The sequence below is a fragment of the Artemia sp. Qi Xiang Cuo genome, chromosome 20 (assembly GCF_049724085.1).
Source record: "Artemia sp. Qi Xiang Cuo chromosome 20, ASM4972408v1, whole genome shotgun sequence".
Classification (NCBI taxonomy): Eukaryota; Metazoa; Arthropoda; class Branchiopoda; order Anostraca; family Artemiidae; genus Artemia; species Artemia sp. Qi Xiang Cuo.
In genome coordinates, this window is record NC_142813.1 from 15,708,434 (window position 1) to 15,724,232 (window position 15,799).

Below are 15,799 nucleotides of genomic sequence, written 5' to 3' on the forward strand. Positions count from 1 at the left end.
AAAAAAAGTGATAGTGACGCCCCTGCTTCTAGCTTCTAATTAGCTTTTCTGCTACCGTTTAGTGTTCCGTATTGGCATTTTGCCCTTAATAGTTTTCGTTTTTGTTATTTCATGATTAATAACGGGGTGGTCTATTAAATAGGTTGCTTTTTCTCTCATTTATAATAATAGCTTTATTTCCGCCAAAATTGACGATAGCATACAAATATCTTTCGACTGATCATTTAATACGCTCTAGCATCTTCTGCATGGTTAAGCGCCTCCAAATGCTCAAATTCTCAGTTTTTAGAATTCGGTAAAATAGTCTAAGCTAGTCAACTGAAATTTAAAAGGGTTAAAACATATATATCATTTTTTGTCAGTTTAACTACGAGTAGAATTTCGTAAATTAAACGATAACATAATCCGAATAAGAAACTTAGCAACTCAATACAACAAAATTCTCGTACTTATCTAGCTTATCAGCAAAATCTAGGAGGGCAAGTCGTAAATTTTGTTTTGGATGAAGCACGCTGAGGTGAAGCGAATGCCTCGCAATAACAGCCGATTTAAATTTAAAAAGTAGAATTTTGTCACGAAGCAGCAATTTTTATTTATACTAAAACTATCAATTCAAATCTATTTTAGCTCTTTTTCATTCCCTTTTGCGCCATACCCAGTTTCTAGGGTGAGAATATAACAAGAGGTATAAATAATGGTGAGCGGCCGCCTAGCAAAAATGGCTGGGCCTTAGGAAAGCATTTAATGCTCTTTCATTCTCTTAAGCCCTTCCAAAACTCGTTGCCATAAATTATGTCTGATAAATCAGGCTGTAGTCCCAGTAGTCTTCTCTGACGTCCTAGCCTGCCCCCCCCCCTCCTGGAAGGTCACTTCTATATATATAATTGGTTGTTATATTCTTGGTTATATTATTTTATCCCAAAATTTGCGATTTAGGAATTATTCCAAAGTTGTATCGCGAACTTCATATCTTAATTCTGTAGGCTAAACTTTAATTCGCATGGAATTTATTGCATGAAGCAAAGGCTATAAGTTTATATTTATATATAAGTTATATTTATATTAGTCAAACCATAAATGGGAAAATTACACACCTCACTTGGGCCAGCTTCTGTTGCTGCTACACTATCCACCAACTTAGCTTTTTTAGCTGGTTGGCTAGGTTTAAAAATATTGATTATTTTTCTCTGACTCATTCGCACACTCTTATTCAACAAATGAATTCATTCAATACTATCTTTACTTGACAATGCTAGAGAAAACACGAGGCTCCGGGTTACACGTCATTTCGTATAAGATTTTGTATTCGATAAAATTTGTATTTTTTATTCGGATGAAGGATAAATAAGGGTATAATCTAAAAAAATCTGGGGGGGGCAAAATAAGGTCTGGGGGGAGGGCAAAACGAGGTCTGGGGGGGCAACTGCCCCCCCTGCCCCTAGTAATTTACGCCCCTGGGTCCAAGGGTTGTTATTTATGCCCTGGGGGCGTGAAAGGTTTTTATTGAAAGCGTTGTCGTAGAAACTTCAAAAAGGGCTCATTCAATTGGAAATTCAAAGGGCTAGCGCCCCTTTTAATAGTCGAAAGTGATTGGAGGGCAACTAACCCCCCTCTCACGCCCACCATTTCCCAAAACACATCCAATCAAAATTATTAGATAGCCATTTTGTTCAACGTAGTTGAGAGTTCTGGAAATTATGTCTTTGAGAATAACAACCCCCCACAACCCTCAGGGCAAGTGTTGTGAGTTGTGCCCTTGGGGCATATGAGGTTTTTATGGAAAGTGTTGTCGTAAAAACTTCAAAAACGGCTCAATAAATTGGAAATTGAAAGGTCTAGTGCCCTTTTTAATAGTTGAAAGGGATTGGAGGGCAACCAACCCCCCTCCACGTCCATCATTTTCCAAAACACATCCAATCAAAATTATGGTCCAAAGCCCCTAACTGCAGGTTTATTATACCCCTCATATATACTCCCACTCCAGACCCTCCTAGTAAGTTTCATAAATCGCTTACTCATCTTAAAAGCAAAAGATTATTGCGAAAACAAATTTAGCTAAAACTAAAAACTTTCAACTAAAAATCTACCATAAACTAAGCTTGAATGATCAACAGTTTTGAATTGAATCTTTAAACTTCACTCTACGATGAAGCGTGTGTCCTAGTTCTAACGGCGGTAATTGAGGGGAAAGGACGTTCTTGCCCCAGAAGCGCATCCAGAATTTTGTTCGGGGGGGGGTTACTAATTTTTTTTTAGAGGGGGGGGGTTACATAAAAAACCCAAAAAATGGATACAAAATTTGTTTATGTCCATTTTTGTTACGTTTTTACTAGTCAAACAAACATTTCGGGGGGGGGGGGGGTTCAAACCGGGTAACCTCCCCCTTGATACGGCCTGTCTTGCCCCCTTAGTTTTTTGCTCCTGCCTAGGTTTCGAAAAACACCTTTTTTGGGTCATTTCATTGGAGAATATACATTTTTCATTAAAAAAAATGGGGAAACAATCGAAAGTGGACTTTATGGGATTGTTCTATTAAGTCAAATTTATAAAATGGGATTAGGTATAGATATAAGCTGTTAAATGAACCCTTAAATAGTTCTTTTTTGTAACAGTAGCCTTTTAATTTCTACTAGTCAGTAGGTGATTTACAATGCCCTGTCTTCATTATGGCAATTTCACGCGAAGTCAGCCGAGTCAAAATTGGTTTTTGCTCGTCGAAAAACAAACGTTCCTGAAAAACATGTATTGTTTTGTGAAGTATGGATGATGAACTTCATGTTATAGACTGAAAGTTTTTCGTAGCTGTCAAGGTTGTTTTCAGTATTTTCTATAGGTGTCTTACCTCCCCTAGATCGGTGATAATTGAAACTATATTAAAACAAGTTTTCAACTTAAACTTAGGAGTGCCATTAAAACTTAAAACGAACATACATTATTCCGTATAAATAAAAAAGATCATGGCAACGTTGTTTTTTACATTAAATTTTAATCATAAAACGAACAAAGATTAATTTATAAAAACAAAGTTTTTCCGAGGGAAGTAAAGAGCGAAGTTGAAACTTAAAACGAACAAAAATTATTACTTCACAGCCTATCTAACATATATGAGTCAAACTAGTACAAATAAACCAACTAATTATGTTTCCCTATGCTTTTAGGATTATACAAAACTAGCGCTTTACTGAAAAAACAAAAGTCAAGTATAAAAAACAGGATTATTGATTTAAGAGTCAAAAGTGAGTATGCAGCCTGACAACACTAAACGAATTTATAAAGCTTTCCATTGTCTTACACCAGTTGTGACATTAGCATCTTTCAGTATACAATTATATTATCTTAAAAACATAAGGGAAAAACGAAATATTTTTTAATAACCGCGTATTAATTGAACAGTATAAATAAATATTGGATTGATTTATCAAGCAACATTTTGCTCTCACCAGCTATAATACCAATAGGCGGTAATATACAGTCTTAAATTGTAAGAAATATTCTTTAGTATCAGAGGCAACGCTGATCAAATAAGACATAATATGAGCTCTGGAAATCCGATTATTTCTCTCTATACGAGAGTGAATTTCAAGCTATGATACAAATTCTAAAGCTAGTCTATAGTCTTAATACTATCAAGATGGCCTTACTTCGAGCTTGCGCACAAACTAATCATGACAGATTGTCCTTTTCAGAACCAAAACGAGAGCCAGTCATTGAACTGAGCCATTGTCCAGAAGTAATGCCAAATTAAACGTAAAAAAAATAAAGTTAAATCCTAAAATGGATTGTTGCTTTAACATAAAAGGAATTGATCCTAAAAGGGATTGATAATATTTTGATTCTATAAATAGTGACCTTAATTGGTTTGCTTTTAGTGTACAAAAACTCATATATTATTTTATGTTTTCATTGAAGTGCTAGTTTCGCATATTCCTAAAAGTATAGGGGAACATAATTAGTTGGCTTGCATGTGGTAGTATTACTAATATGTTAGAGGGGCTGTGAAGTAATAATTTTTGTTAGTTTTAAGTTTCAACTTCGCTCTTTACTTCTCTCTTAAAAACTTTGTTTTTTTTAATTAATCAAATATAACCTGGTCGATACGATCACCCCAGGGGAAAAGAAAAAACAAACAAATAAACACGCATTCGTGATCTTTCTTCTGGCAAAAAATACTGAATTCCAAATTTTTGCAGATAAGAGCTTGAAACCTCTACAGAATGGTTCTCTGATACGCTGAATTGGATGGTGTAATTTTCATTAAGAGTTTATGACTTCTGAGGGGTGCTGTCCCCTTTTTATCGAAAATAGGGCAAATTTTCCCGGGCTCGTAACTTTTGATCAGTAAGACTTAACTTGATGAAATTTAAATATTGAAAATCAGCATAAGAATCCGATTCTTTTGCTGTGTATTTTGATATTAAAATTCCGATTTTTAGAGTTTCGGTAACTATTGAGATGAGTCGCTCTTACTATACAGTTCGTTACCACGAACTGTTTTAAAGTTCACTGAAAATATTACAAGTCTAAACACCTACTTTGTAAAAAAATTGATTCTTTAAGTGAATCCAAGCCCCTCTTGAGCCTGAAAATGAGGCTACATCCAATTTGGGTTCCTAGATTTTCATAACGAAATTCTATTTCGTATTTTCCCCCGAAAATTTCCTGAAATTTGAAAACTTGTCTCCGAATTTTAAGATTAGAGAGTGGAATCCCTGGAGTGTTGGAAGCGGTGGAGTGGTTTTATTGTTTTGTATTTAAGTTGTAGAAATTTTAAACAATATATTGTCGATGCAGTTGGCTATTAAATAAAAAAAAACAAGTTTTTTTAACTGATAGTAAGAAACGACGTTAAAAATTAAAATAGAAAAGAAATTATCCCGTATATTATAGGGACTGTATTCTCCTCACCGCCTCGCTCTTGTCGATCAATTTTGTATTTCTATAAACTCTATTTTTTTTAACAAAAAAAAAATTTATCGTAAAGAGCGCGGCGGAGAGGAGGGGACAGCCCCTTTCATACAGAATAATTTCTGTTCGTTAAGTTTTAACGTCGTTCCTTACTTTCAGTTAAAAAAAAACTTGTTTTATTTATTTAATATAGGATGAAATGTGAGCTAAAACAACTAATAATGTGCAGTAATTTACCATTATATAGAGGGGGGAGGAGTGGAGGTAGGTACTTCTAAGTACCTTCCCGGGACATACCTTAGCATGTAGATCCATCCCTGAAAGTTTCATTTTCCTAACCCAACCAATGTCCAAGATAGCCAAAGGTAACTAAAGTAGAATTTTACCTATTAATGTTTAATACCTAATGATTGAAAACGTGATACATTGAAGGAACTTATCTTGAAGGAACCTGTCGTCAGCCATACTCCTTTTACTTTTTGCTCGTTTTGAGTTTGACTAGGCTATCTATTGTAATTTCTGTTAGTTTTAGGTTTCGTTTATTTATTAATGGTGATTTGTGGTAGTTTTCAATTTGGAAGATAAGAAAAACAAAATCGTAGAATTTGACAACGCTTTCGTCCGTAAAAACTTAAACAATAGAAATTTGTTGGTTCCCAAATCAAACTATCTTTTCAAAGGATGGCTAAAACTTCTTAAATTTTTTGGTGTCATATTTTTTAGCTTAATTTTGATGATTGCTCACCTACATTTTCTCTTCTTCAATTTTTTTTTTTTAATTTGGCACCCGCTACTGCCAAAAATTGCAGAAGTTCATATGGAAGTCTTTTCAGCACAAATGGATTTGCGTTTTTTTCTAATTTCTAATTTTTACTAGTAAGGTGACCCCTCTCCCTTCTAAAATTTACCCCCCCCCCCTCCCATCTCCAAAATGTGTTTTCGCAAACGTGTCCTAAGATTTAGCTGCTTTAGTAGCCTACAGAAAAACGAATCAAGTTTGTCAATATTTGTAATATTAATGCCGCCTACTTATGGTGTGTAAATTTCTTTTTTTCCCGTTCCTTACCACTTTTCAACGAAACTAAAAAAACTGAAATAAAAGTATTAAATTTGGAAACATTATTTTCCACGGGGGGGGGGGGATATTTTCGGTGGGGGAGAGAGGTATTTTTCGGGGGGGGGGTATAATTGTATGTATTCTTAAGAACTATCCCTAAATACAATCTTCTTACCATGAAAATTTCACCGTGAAAAATGAGTCCTTTTTTTATAAGCTACAAAAAAGGAAGAAATGATTTGACGAAGCATGCTATGTCGAAAACCCACAAGAAAAATGCAGTCATTCCGAAGAATAATGCATGCATAATTAGTAATTTTACAAGTGTCGACAACGCAGCGTCGGTTCTCGAAACCGAGGCTAAAATTACTTTGTTTCTAGTTCAACATAACCTTCCGTTTTAATTTGCTGACTCCCTCGTTCCGTTCATGCAAAGCTTACAGGGCCTTGGACCCTACTTTAAGAGAAAATTGCTGAACGAGTTGAAGAAAAGGACATTTTCCATAATAATAGATGAAACAACAGATGTGGGCACAACCAAGCAATTGGCCATCTGTGTTTCATTTTGCAGCGATAGTCTTGACACTGAAGTTGATCTTCTTGATTTTGTTGAGTGTTCCGATAGAACAGCTACTTCAGTGTTTTCAAAGTTGAAAGAATTGTTAGACGTCCTTGAAAAAAAACGATGTCCCGATACGAAATTGGGTTGGTTTCTGTTATGACAACACAAACTCAATGATGGGGTGTAACAATTCTGTAGCAAAAAAGATCAGTCACAATTAGCCAAGGGTTCTAATTGTCAAGTGTAGTTGCCACTCCATCCATATGTGCGCATCATACGCTTGTAAAAAGCTGCCAAAAACTCTTGAAGACTTATGTCGCTAGGTGTATAATCACTTCATTGAGCGTGAAAGGTATCACAGTTTTGAAAGAATTCCAAGTTTTTTCAAATACTTCAATCCAGAAAATTTTAGCCCCTGGACAAACTCTTTGGCTGTCCCTCCACGCTTGCGTGCGAAGAATACTTGAGCAGTGGAACGCCCTATCTTTGTATTTCACTAGCTATAACTTTGACGACCCTACTCATACGAACGAACTTGTCCTCAGCGCGCTTAAGAACCCTTTTATGAAGGTACTTCTGATGTTTGTTGACTATGCTATTGGCCTAATGAACGATTTCAATATTCTGTTTTAGTCGCAATCACCTATTTTCCATAGACTAAAGTCAGAAACGGAAAAGCTTATTGCAACGCTTGCCATAAAATTCATGCACGGTGCCTACGTCCGAAACTGCACAAATGTACTCTTTCTTGACTTGACGGACGAGACCCAATATCTAGAAGTTCAGATGGTTTATCTAGGATATTCAGCACATGACGAACTGGCATCCCTAGTGAGTTCGAATCTGGATATCTCGCAGTTGGAAGTTAAGAAGCTCTACGTTACAGCTAGGGAATTTTACAAAGAGGCTATACTTCAAATACAAAACCGCTTTTCTTTTGATTCTGATGCCTACGAGTACACAAGAATTCTCGAACCTGTTAATGCCCGAAATTTGAATCCTGCCAGTCTAGCTGATTTTCTGAGATCACAGGGATTACCGTCATGGAATAAGGCTTTAATTGATAGAGTGGCGGAAACGAAGCACAGTTTTGTTGAAAGATATTGACACTGACATGGTGACTGTTGAAGAAAATTGGACACTTATTTTCAAACAAATTTACCCTTGCGGAAAGCCGATGTTTGAAAATCTAAGAAAAGTTTTGGAATACATGCATTCATTACCATTCTCAAATGTGACTGTAAAACGCTTATTTAGTGTTCTCAGTGACGTGAAAACAGAAATACGAAGCTCTTTATCAAATATTTCAGTGGAATCCATTTTGCAAACCAAAATGGGAATGAAGAGATTGGATGCGAATTCCTCCTCTCTTATCGTGAATTTAGAAATGACAAAAATGTTGTCAAGTGTTAAGGCTAATGCGACTGCCGAAGAAGCAGCTACGATTATCTCTAGACCTCCAGTTAAATAGTAAGCCAACTTTGTCATAGTCTTCTAATTTTTCTTGTTGTTCATTGTTTCTTTCGAGACACCAAAACAAAATACTTTGAAGTGATTTTCATTACTTTATTTTATGTGATAATAAACCAAATATCTGATGATTTTATCTCTTCAGCATTTAATTTTATATCTAAATATGGCAGTATCAAAAGGATTGGCTTATTATGCTGGTACCAAATATATAAGATTCATTAAGTTCAGTGTTATTCTTCAAAGACTACGAGCCTGAGAAAATTTGCTTAATTTTTGAAAAAAGGGGAAAACACTCCCTAAGAATCTCAAAAAACTTTAACGGAAAACAACACCATCAGATTCAGCGTATCAGAGAACACAACTGTAGAGAGTTAAAGCTCCTATCTGCAAAAATGTGGACTTTCTTTCAGCTTAGCAAGAGACAAAACAAAGAGAAGTGACAGAATAGATGGGAAATTTATGGTTTGGGCTATATATTTGCACATTAGGGGGTTGGGGGTAAAGTAGTTTGACAGTGTGAAGTCTAGAACCAATTCTTACTTCATACCATGCAGAATAATTGTAGCTAAAATTTTTTGCATGTTGACCCACTGTACTGTACCCCCCCCTTATATTATATTACCCAAATTTGTTTCAAGTACCTTTCATTTTTAAGTATGTAAACCACTTCATGGTTTAAATTGGTTGCACATAAAAAACAAATTATTATTTTAATAATTGGTCACAATTAAAATATTCAAAGACTTTAAATAGGTTGTTAATTTATTAAATAATCTGATAAAAATTTGACAAAACAGAGTCAAAATTGCAAGTTTTACTATGCTCATGATACAATGAATTTGAACCTAAAAGCAAACACAAGCAGCCAGAATCACTTTCAACAAGCATTATGGTTTTGATTCAAGTCTAATAATTTTTTGTCTTCTTAAAAATAATTGTTTAACATCTACCTTTAGTAAAATTACAAGTTGATAATTTTCACTACATGGTTAAGGTGTTATGTTATGAAAATTATAATTTCAGTAATGATTCAAGTACAGCAAAGATTCTTTGTTAAACCTTTACTGATTTGCAAGTCCTAGAAATTGTCTATCAAAATCTTGACAAATCAACATTTTACCTTAATTTTCAGTTATCCGTTTGGTTGTCTCTGGTTTTAGGTCTGAAAATACAATTTCGACTATTTTTAGTAAAATTTTAATACATATCAAGTTGTGTTTTCTAATTTTGTGTGACATATTTGCAGATTTTTGAAAGCTCATAAATTGAGATTAAGCAAAGCTGTGAAATTTCACTTTCATCCTAACTAAATTATATGGCCCACTGCAAATTAACCATGAACTTTACCAGGCCCCGCCCACCCCCCTAATATATAAATATATAAAATGAATTGTTGAAAGCAAACTTTCAAATTGCAAAAATAATTTATATTTTTTTCAAAAGTATTTGAAAAACTTGAATCAGTTTATAATTGAGTTGCCTAATAAATTAGACATGAATATTTATAAATAAGTATTTTTTGATTATATTACTCCTTAAAGGCTTATTTATAAACTAAAGATATGTTTCTAACCAATTTTCAGTGACTTTACTAGTGTTGACAAGTACTTTTTTTGGTTAAAAAAAATAAAATGCATTTGGGGCCCCTTTAAGGGCTCAAGATGCAAATTGTGACATAAGCAACTATTGAATTATGAAAGAGCATACAAAAGGCATCAAATGTTGTTTTCACTTTCGTCCAAGCTAAATAAGAGTGTCACCATGAAACTTACCCAGTCCTTCAACATCAAATACCTTCAAGCTGGTAAAATTCTACTTTGTCTTCTATTTGATCTTTTGGACCGGGGTAAGGTTAGAAAAATGAAACTTTCAGGGATGGGTCTACAGGCTCAAGCATGTCATGGGAATGTATTTTGAAGTATACGTGTTCACTAGATCTCCTTCTACCGGGCCTTGAAATTTGCCTACATGAGAAGTCTGTCTATTAAAATTTTTACACAACAACATTTTAGCAAAGGTAACATGCTAACTACCAATTGAATTTATCAAGTATTGTACAGTAGGTTGTATCAAGAAATGGCTAATTGTAGACAGAGAAAAGCCAAGACAGATATTCTAAGTAATTGAGAGGCAAATATTCAAATGGCTGGGACATGGGTAAATGGTGGGAGCATGCCAGCCTTTCTAGAGTCTCAGACATGTTGACCAAGAATTTAAAATTGAAATAAGACTGTTAGATTTCCTGTAACAAGAGGCAAAAAAGGCACACCCATCTATGGTCTGAAGAAGTTTGACAAAGAATTTAGAATTGACATAGGACCATTAATTTGCTTGAAATGACAGGCAAATAATCCTTCAAAGCCATCTTTATCTTTCAAATAGTACCTATTTGTTGCCTAAGCTCAGTCCCACATTCTGAGAAAATTTCAATTTTTCACAAGTTTTTCAAATTTTTGGGTCACTTGCCCAAGACTCTGGGTGGGTGGGCACCCACAAATATTTTCCCAAATTCCTCTCTCAATTTAGCACTTTTTCATGGATGCCCACCATCTCTAATCACTTTTCCAATAGTATCTATTCATTGCCTCAGCTCAGTTCAGCAATGGTAAAGTGCTAATTTTCAGTTATCAGTGTCTGGCTTTAGTTCTAAAAATGCAATTCCAGTTAGTTGAGTAGAATTTTAAGCAATGTCAATGTTTTTTTTTCAAAATTTAGGAAATGTAGTTCTGTAACCTATCATTAACACCTTGTTTTAATGCAATTCCTGTTATTTGAGTATAATTTTACACCATGTCAATGTTTTTTTTCAAAGTTTATAAAATGTATTGTGTGTGTCTTTAAAATCTTGTATATTGTAGGATTGAGCAAAGTTGTGAAGCTGAAAACAATTTTGTTGTCCTTCATTTAAGCAGAAGATCTATTTGGCAAGATTTCCCTTTTCTAACACACTGATTTTGAAAGGTCATCAGGTCAATATCTACCAAATAATATTTTTGAGTTAAGAAAATAGCTAATGCACCATTCGATGCCTTTTTTTTATGCTTATTATAAATATAGGCCTAATAATAATTTCTATCGGAGTTGAATTTCAGCCCCCCCCCCTATATATGTCCATTCAGGGTTTGGTTATAACGTTAGGTTGAGGTTTTAACCTTACTCTACCTAGGACCAAATAGTATAATATCTTCTTTCGAGATTAAGGGATGATTACACATTTGCTGTTGTGAGGTAAAAATAGTTTATAAGGATTTATTATCAGGGTTGCCAATTTTTCGGTCAATAAATATGTCCCTTTAGCATCCGAAAATGTGTCCTTTTCAGCCAAATTATGTCCATATTTTGTCTATAATATGTCCGTAATATGTACATCTTGAAATCTCAGAAATCATTTTTTTGTACGAATTGTAAACCTGTTTCAAAGTGATCATTTAATATCGAGTATAATGAAAACGAAAGAGATTCATTTAGTATATCCATAAAGAATAAACTTGTGTGAAAGTACAAAAGTCATAGAAACATGTAAACAATAAAAAAAATTAATAATATTGGATTAAATAATATTGGATTTTCTAATCAAGTTGGGTTTTAATTTTCAGAAATAACAACATCCATGTTTAAAATATATCTGATTTTATTAATAATATTTGATGACCTTTAATAATTTGGTACATTTTTGCATTTTTTAAAAATAAATTTGGGTTTTAGTTTTCAGAAATATGAACATCCCAGTTTAAAATACATTTGATTTTATTAATAACATTTTCTTAGCTAGGTTTCTTAACCATTCGTAGATGTTTCTTGCATGAAACTCATGATTTGGTATGGTTAGTTTGCTATTTTGGACTTTTCTGAGCTAGATTTCCTAACCTTTCGTAGGTGCATGTCTAGTTTTATTAATAATATCTGATTTTCTAATCAAGTTGGATTTTAATTTTCATAAATAAGAACATCCATGTTTAAAATACATCTGTTTTTATTAATTATATTTGATTTTCTTTAATAATTGGGTACATTTTTGCACATTTAAAAAAAAAATTGGGTTTTATTCATTTTTAAGGTTAATTTAGTTTAGGTTATGTGCTCGCACATATAAACCGAATTCCTTTTAATTTGTCAGTTACATAGTAAAGCAGCAGTTCTGCGTTTTTGTGGTACATTGAATCCAAAAATACACCTGTATTTCTTCGCAAAAAAAAGTTGCAGCAATTCCAAGTTGCAAATTGGAAAGCGGAAACACAAATAAAAATAAATAGTTTTTAATTCCGGATCAGTTGTCGTAGGAGAGTAATAGTTTTTACGTCATGAGTGGATGATGACATGTATGCAAAATTTACCCCTTAAATAAACGAAATAAAAAAACGGTGGGTGGTGTTTAGCCCCCCCCCCCGGCGATTACCCCCTGGAAAATGCCTCCCGCGGGCGGAAAATACCCCCCTTTCGCGGAAAATACCCCCCCCCCCCTGTGGAAAATAAGGCTTTCCAAATTTGAATTTTAGAATTTCCGAGAATTTTATTTGAGTTTTATTTATTTGATTTTCGTAGGGGGAAGGAATTTTGGTACTTGTGTATTATTCGCAACTAACACAAGTTTACGGTGTTTAAAATACGATAACGCACCGTTTTTTTTTTTGTTAGTTTATTCGTTAATTTATAAATAAATTTTGTCTACATTTTTGACAATTACGGGGGGGGGGGATAAATTAGAGTGGGTAGGGTAGATATAAAGAGATATAATTGTATTTTAAAGCCAAATATACGGCCATGAACACAATCAAATAACATAAATGAAAGGCACAAATAACATAAAATTTGATCAACGATCATCATAAAACACTTAAATGAAACACTACATTAACCTAATAATAGTATTTAATACTTGGAAAACGGTCATTGAAAAAGAAAACATTTAACACTTAGAAAAAAACACTAAAATGAAAAATTACATGTACTTTCTACTGGGATTTTTTTTTATAGTTATCAAAATTTCCAGATATCTCGCTATTCTTCTGTGACTTTTTAGTGGCCTCATACCTAGAAAGAATTTTTTTCTGACTTCAAGCTTTACCCCAACCCCAGGTAAATACCCCCTCCCCGTAAAAGACCCCTCCCTCCCCCCCGTGGAAAAGAAGGCTTTCCAAATTTGAGAATTTTATTTGATTAAAGTATTTGGACACTTTGATGTCAGAAAACAATTCTTTTTAGGTATATGGCCACTTAAAAATTAAAGAAGAATAGCGAGGTATCTGTATATTTTGTTAACTAAAAAAAAGAAAAAAATCCCAGTATAAAGTTAATGTAATGTTTCATCAAAGTGTTAAGTGTTTTTTTTCAATGACCGTTTTTCCGAGCTTTAAGTACTATTATTTGGCTAATCTAGTGTTTCATTTAAGTTTTTTATGATGATCGCTGATCAAAATTTGTGTTATTTGTGCCTTTCATTTATGTTATTTGATTGTGTTCATGGCCGTATATTTGGCTTTAAAATACACTTATCTATATATCTATCTAATATGCAGAATAATTGTACCAACCACATTTTGCATGCAGACCTGCTATACTTCAGCCCCCCCCTCCCCCAAAGTGTGCAAATCTATAGCCTTAATTTATTTCTAAGGTAACGAAGAAACCAACGAAAAAAAGGGTTTGTTCTCGAATTTTACACAGCTTAAACTTGAGTGAGTGGCGCATAATACACAAGTACCGAAATTCCTTCCCCCTACGGAAATAAAAAAGCAAAACTCAAATAAAATTCTCCAATTTGGAAAGCCTTATTTTCCACGGGGGGGGTTATTTTCCACGGGGGGGGGGGGTATTTTCCACGGGGGCTGATTTCTGGGCGGGGGGGTAATCACCGGGCGGGTAAACGCCTAGAACCATAAAAAAACTTATTTTTTTCATATATTTCAAAACTCAACGCATTATTTTTAGCGCATACCCGTACCCCTCAAGCTTAATAAGCTAATATGTAGCAAAGAGAAATTTAATTTGTTTAATGCCAAAATTTCGTTACCATTATTTGAAGCTTTTTGTAGAGGCCGCCTCAACGCCACCTGCGAGATGGGTTTGGCTCCTTCGAATATTGGCACAGTATAACCGTGAAGAGGGAGCCATGTTACATCTATTGATGTATTTGCCACTAGACAATAAAGGTACTTTATGTTTCATGTTTAGCGAAGGTACTTTTTTTTTAGTGAAGGTACTTTATGTTTCGCCTGTACTGCAAGTACGCAAGATTTTTTTCATGGAGGGGGGAGTGTGGGAGGTGCCAATAGTAAAAAAAATTATATGACAATTTGAACCCGAAGTGCCTAGAAACTCAGGAAAATATATAATTTCTTGCCTTGCTTCATGCGTAAGTCCCGACGTAAACTAGTCCCTGTATAAACTCGGCCACTAGTTTTTACTTTTCATTAGACTTGGCTGCGATCTGACACCTCTGCCTGTAGAATGCTACATCAATCACCTGATTTTTAGGGACTACAAAGTAATTAGAGTTAGGAAGAATAACAAAGGCAAGATTATCGACAGTTTTTGCCAGTAATTTTATCCTTCTCTATTTGAATTGATTTGTTTCAAATATTTCGTCGGCCAAGGTTTTATTTTCAATGAACGTCCCTGACGCTATATTCAAAATTGGTTTACGTGCTGTGAAGATCTGAATAATTAGATTTGATACGCTATTAATATCAGATTATAAGTTTAGAACATTTATTTAAATATTTAAAGGAGGTCAAAAGATAATTGCAGTATAAGCATAATCTAGCTGTGGTGGACATATTTTAACTGTGGTAGTCATAATTTCACAGTTCGTGGTAACGAACTGTAACTAAGGAGCGATCCGGCTCAATAGTAACCGAAACTCTAAAAACGAAATTTTGATACCAATAGATACATAAAAAGAATCGGGTTTTTATGCTGACTTCAAATATACAAAATTTCATTAAGTTTAACCTTACCTATCAAAGGTTACGAGTCTGAGAAAATTTCCCTGATTTTCAAAAACGGGGTTTTAACCCTTAAAAGTCAAATGCTCTCAATGAAAATCACAACATTAGATTCAGCGTATCAGAGAACGCGTATCTACTATATAGGTCAAATTTTCAAAAATATGGAATTTTTATTTTTTGCCAGAAGAAACATCACGGATGCATGTTTATTTGTTTTTTTTTGTTTTTTCCCAAGGGTGATCGTATCGACCCTGTGGTCCGAGACTATTGGAGGAGGGATCATTGGAACGGAAATTAAAAGTTCTAGTGCCCTTTTCAAGGGACCAAAAAATGGAGGGCAACTAGGACCCCTCCCTCACCCTGTTTTCCCCAAAATCGTCCGATCCAAAGTTTGAGATAGCCATTGTGCTCCTCAAAGTTGAAAGGCCCAAGAACTACGCCTTTGTGTATAACATGCTCCCCCCCGCCCCCGGGTACCGGTCTGTGTTTTATAAAATTTTCCCTTGGTTTGCGATTTGTTTTTTTTTTTGTGATGTAGGCATACAGTTTCTGTTGGGGGGGGAGCGTTTGTTTAGTAAAAATGGCAACAGCCCTATCAATTGTAAATAGAAGTAGCTCTTTTTTAATTGTCTACGACAACACTTTGTATAAAAACCTTATACGCCACCAGGGTATAGCTTACAGCCATTGCTCTGAGGAGTGTGGGGGGTTTGTCATCCTCAAAGACATAATTTCCAGAACTTTAAAATACGTTGAAAAAAAATGACAATCTCAAAATTTTAATTGGATGTGTTTGGGGAAATAGTAGGCACGAGAGGGGGGTTCGTTGCCCTCCAATTACTTTCGACTTTTAAA

At 34.5% G+C, this 15,799-nt stretch overlaps 1 protein-coding gene across 1 annotated transcript in view; it reads left to right on the plus strand.

The window, feature by feature from the left end:
• LOC148939920 (uncharacterized) overlaps nt 1–15,799 on the plus strand; it is a 59,544-nt gene that overhangs the window by 27,855 nt on the left and 15,890 nt on the right. The window lies entirely within an intron of this gene.